Source organism: Oryzias melastigma, linkage group LG2 (assembly GCF_002922805.2).
Source record: "Oryzias melastigma strain HK-1 linkage group LG2, ASM292280v2, whole genome shotgun sequence".
Taxonomy (NCBI): domain Eukaryota; kingdom Metazoa; phylum Chordata; class Actinopteri; order Beloniformes; family Adrianichthyidae; genus Oryzias; species Oryzias melastigma.
In genome coordinates this window covers 15193068-15198564 of record NC_050513.1, presented here as the reverse complement: position 1 = coordinate 15198564, position 5497 = coordinate 15193068, and positions in this window count along the sequence as shown.

Here is a 5497-nt window from a genome sequence, read left to right as displayed (position 1 = left end):
AAAAATGAAATAGTGGCTACAAAACACTAAAGTGTGGCAAAAAAGATGCTAATTTGAGGACACCAATGCTAATGGGAGGCTAATTTATAGCCCAAAATGCTAATTTAGGCACAAAAAATACAAAAGTGTGGACGCAAAATGCTAATTTAGGTGTTTAAAAAGCTAATGAAATACAAATCTGTGTACTCAAAATGCTAAATTATCACCACAAAATACATAAATACACAAAATTACAAAATGGAGACACAAAATGCTAACAGCAAGCTAATTGATAGCCAAAAAATGCTAATTTGTGTGAACAAAAAGTATATTGTAGTCGCAATATATAAATTTGTGTACATGAAATGCTAATTTGAGTACCAAAAAACCAAAATGCTAATTTTGTTTGTGTGTACAAAATACTAAATTGTGGCAAAAAGAAAAACAATTTTAGTGCACAAATGACAAAAATGAGGCAGCAAAATGCTAATTTGTGTAAATGAAATGCTAATAAAATGCTAATTTGTGGCCAAATACAATCCTAATTTGTGTCCACAAAATACCAAATTCTAGCCTTTTCTAGATATAAAATGTTATTTTGTGGGCTAAAAATATAAATTTGTGTCACAACATACTTATTTGTTGCCTCAAAATGCTAATAGTCTGCTAACTTTTAGCCACAAATGCTAATTTCTGGAAATAAAATGCCATTTTGTGTGCAAAAAATACTAAATTGTGTGAAAAAGAATGCTAATTTGTGCACACAAAATACAAATCGAGGCAGTGAAAAACACATTTTTTTATTTAAAAAAAAAACTGTTTACCCAAATACTAAATTATGACCACACCATTCTCATTTTTGTCCACAACATAACAAATTGTTGCCTTAAAATGCTAATAGTATGCTAGTTTTTTTGCCGCAAATGCTAATTTGTGGGAATAAATGCTATTTTGTGGGCTAAAAAATCCTAATTTCATTTGTGTGCACAAACTACTAAATTGTGGCAAAGGGAATGCTAATTTTAGTGCACAAATCACAAAGTTGAGGCAGCAAAATGCTAATTTGTGTAAATGAAATGCAAATACAATGTTAATTTGTGGCCCAAAAATCCTAATTTATGTCCACAAAATAGAATTTCTGGACCTAAAATGTTATTTTGTGGGCTAAAAATATAAATTTGTGTCACAAAATACTAAATTGTAGCCACAAAATATTATCATGTGAGCAGAAAATGCTAATAAATTGCTAATTTGTGGTTACAAAATGCTAAATTGTGTGCACAAGATGCAAATTTGTGCCCACGAAATGCTAATTTGTGTTGCAAAACGTAAATCTTTGTGCGCAAAATGCGAATACAATGTTGATTGTGTTCACAGTGTTTACCCCTCCTCCTTTGCCATCACCTGGTTGCCACAGCCGAATTACGTTTGTCATTAGTATCACAGGTATTTAAGTCGTGGTCTTTTGCTTTTATAGTGTTGCAGTATCTTGTGTTGTCTCCTATGGTTTTTTGGTCTCTTTGGAGTACTACTTTGGTTATTAAATGTTTGAGTCCTTCCTGCTCCTGGGTTCCTTTTTCCCTTGACGCCGTAACATACAGAATACTCTGTGCCATAAATTAATAAATTGTGGCCACAGAATCAATATTTGTGATCACAAAATGCTAATTTGCAGGCTAAAAATATACTTTTTGTGCACAAAATGCTAATAAAATGCTACTTTTATGTGGACAAAATGCTAATTGTGGTCACCAAATGCTACTATGTGCACAAAATAGCCACAATTTGATCAATTTGAGGAATTAAATTCCCTTATTTTTGTCATGCTAGGGACTCCGTAGATCAGATATGACAAATTACTATTATATTTCAATTTCTTTTTAAACTGTTATACTGAAGTCATTCAAAACCCGTCATCTTATGACCCAAACGGATCCCACTCAGATTTTCCCGAGAAGATATTAAGGAAAAAATTAGTTCCACTGTGAAAAACGGATGAAGTACATGAGGGTTAAAGGTCAGAAAACCAGATTTAAATATGTTCTGACCTGCACTTGTGTTTTTTCATCAGTAGGTGTCATCACAAACACAGACAGACTCTCAATATCGTTTTTATATGTGAGGTTGACCTTATTTAAACACCTTCACTGAGGTATCAAAAAAATGCATCAAATTTGCAGCAAAAACAAAAAAAATAGAGTTAATAAACTCACCGATATTCATGACTTTTAGTTATTTTTACTTGTTTTAACCCTATAAATCATCTTACTGTAAGTCTTTTATCTTTTTTTTCGTTATTCTTCTTCCCAGGTTGCCAAAAAAGCCCCAAAAATCCTGCATAAAGATGCTCCTCTGGATCTTGGGAGGTCTTTTCAGGAGCTCAAGAACCCGAGCATCAATATTAAAATTCTGACAGAATGAACAGCTGCCTCTCTCATTTCCTGTGTGCGAGGAAAAGCTTTCAGAACATTTTAATATTTATCTCCAATCGATGTGATGTAAGCACTGATATTAGGCCTCTGAGACAATCGGCTGTAATCTCGAGTGTGAGTGGGATTTCTGCGCCGAGTGAAAGCAGAAGCACTAAACCCAGATAGAAACTTCCCAAAAAAATAAAAAAAAATCATTGCATTTTGTCTAAGTCCTTCTGTGAATTATGGCGTGAGATTAAAGCTGTAAAAGCTTTATTGTTCTTGAAACAAAACGGAGGAAATCCGGAAAAGTCACTTATGTAAAGATGTCTCTGAGTGAGAAAAGAGAGAAAAAATAATAATAATTTGGGATAAAATCTGGAAAATGGGAAGTTCTGGGCTGAGCTTTAACGATAAGAGACCACCTTAAATGACCTTCACTATGTGGTTAAAAATGTCTAATTTCATAATAAAACGGTTGAATTGTCTTTATTTTTAATCCCTGAATCTGATAAAATAATTCAGTTCCTCTGATATTTAAAATATTCATTAATAGCTTCAAAATATGTCAAAAACGTCCCCAAAAAACTCCTCTGAGTCGTTTCCCAGAAGCAATAATCTCAAGCGCAGATCAGTAATGGGCTAAAGGAGTTCACCAACTTCTTATGATAAACCCCTCAAGCCTCGCTGAGCTTTCTCAGAATATGTCAAAATGCCACAAATGCGCCAAAAAAAAAGAAAAGAAAAATGTTTGAGCTGTGTCAGGAGATTAGAGCTTTCAAGAACTTCTCTAAGCAGCTTTATGGGATCGCTGTAGAAAACTATCAGGCAGGAAATGAAGGAGACACCTAAATTTGACCTTTTATATTTAAGTTAAAATAGAGAATAGTTTTTCAATTTTAGGGCTTTTTTTTTTTTTTTTTTTTTTTGTACCCAACAGAAACAGGAAACGCGGCGCACTAAATCGCTTTACTTCACATTTAGAAACGTGCTACTTCCTCCCCCTGAGTTCATGACCACCAGCCTGCAGTTCCTCTTCAAACGTCTACCTGCAGCTGCGGGGCTTGACCTCCGACCCCTCCCAAAAACACCCCGCCCTTTCACTTCCTGTCTGTGACAATTCCACTGCAGACGTCAGATTTCTATTTATATTAAAAACGTGGGTTAATTATCATTCTTTATGTTCAAGCCCCCCTTTTTTCTACTTTTTTAACTTTTCAAAGATAAAAACACTGATTTAAACGCCCGTAAGATGCTTTTCTTGAATCTTTCAGAGTAAACATCCATTTTATAATCGTATATTACCTTTGTCTCACTAAAGAACAAACTATTTATAATATTAGTTATTTTCGTGAGTTTTTTTTTCTTATCTGGAAGTAAGATGCCTCGATCTCTTAGGCTCCGCCTTTCACTGCTTGTGGGTGCCGCCCATTTTAAGATGTGATCCTAGAGCTGGCATCACGTCTGTGTTTCGTCCACAAAAACACAGACTGAAGCTAGTGGCTAATCATCACTAGCTGAGCGCTGAAGCCTTGAGGCTGAGCACCGCTAGCTGAGCAGTGAAGCTAGCGGCTGGGAGGTGAAGCTAGTGGCTGGGAGGTGAAGCTAGTGGCTGGGAGGTGAAGCTAGCAGCTGAGCATCCCTTGTTGAGTGGTGAAGCTAGCAGCTGAGCCCTGCTAGCTGAGTGGTAAAGCTAGCTGCTGAGGATTGCTAGCTAATCAGCAAAACTAGCGGTTGAGCACAGCTATCTGAGTGGCGAAGCTAGCGGCTAAACATTGCTAGCTGAGCAGCAAAGCTATATGCCTAGCATAGCTAGATGAGTGATAAAAATAGCATCTAAGCACCTCTAGCTGAGCGGTGAAGCTAGTGGCTGAAAATCACTAGCTGAGCTGAAAAGCTAGTGGCTTAGCATTGCTAGATGAGCGGTAAAGCTAGCGGCTGAACATTGCTAACTGAGTGACAAAGCTAGCGGCTGAACATTATTAATTGAGTGGTAAAGCTAGCGGCTGAGCACCTTTAGCTGAGCTGAAAAGCTAGTGGCTTAGCATTGCTAGATGAGCGGTAAAGCTAGCGGCTTAGCATTGCTAGATGAGCGGTAAAGCTAGCGGCTGAACATTGCTAACTGAGTGACAAAGCTAGCGGCTGAACATTATTAATTGAGTGGTAAAGCTAGCGGCTGAGCACCTTTAGCTGAGCGGTAAAGCTAGCGGCTTAGCATTGCTAGATGAGCGGTAAAGCTAGCGGCTTAGCATTGCTAGATGAGCGGTAAAGCTAGCGGCTGAGCACCTCTAGCTGAGCGTTGTCGATCATCTTATGATATATTGAGCATCGCTAGCAGAGCAGAGAAATTGGGTCTTACATGGTGAGGAACAAACAATATATTACACTTAAAAGCTCAAAAAGATGTTTTTTGCACGATAAGTCTCACTCCAAAGAAAATCGTGTTTCTGACATGTTCTTGTCGCATTTTTCTCATGATGGAGGACATGAATAAAACAAATTAAGCTTATTTCTTTATTCAAATCATCTTCGATCAGGAGCAAAAACTCACAGGGGCTCAAATGGACGGATGGCTGACGTCTTCCATCTCCCCCCTTTTTTTTTTAACGCTAACGTTAGCTTGAGCTTGTGAGGTGCAATAAACTAGCAGGAGAGCATATAAACAAATCAAAGAGGCTAACTTCTCCAACAGTCCCGGCTAAGACGCAGAGGTGAATTTCTAATGAGCTTCTTCTATTTCTGAAGAAAATATGTCTTAAAAAAATGACGCCTGAATAATCATAATTAAAAGACCACTCTTTTACATTAGAAAAAACTACAGTTGGAGTGGGACTTTTAATGTCTAGCAAACAAAGCAGACCTCAAATCAACTTCTAATCTCATTATTGAAGAAAATCCACCATTTAGGCTCCATTTTTAGAGCATCTTAAATAACAGTCTGAGCCTAAGACCCTTGTTTCAAGAAAAAAAATCTTCTTATTTTCTGTCTAGCAAGAAAAATAATCTTGGCAGGAAAAATAATCTCAGTCTGAGAAAATATATTTTAGGGAGAGATTTTTTTTCTTAAATAAGATTTTAATTTTTCTTACCTCATTGGCAGATTTACT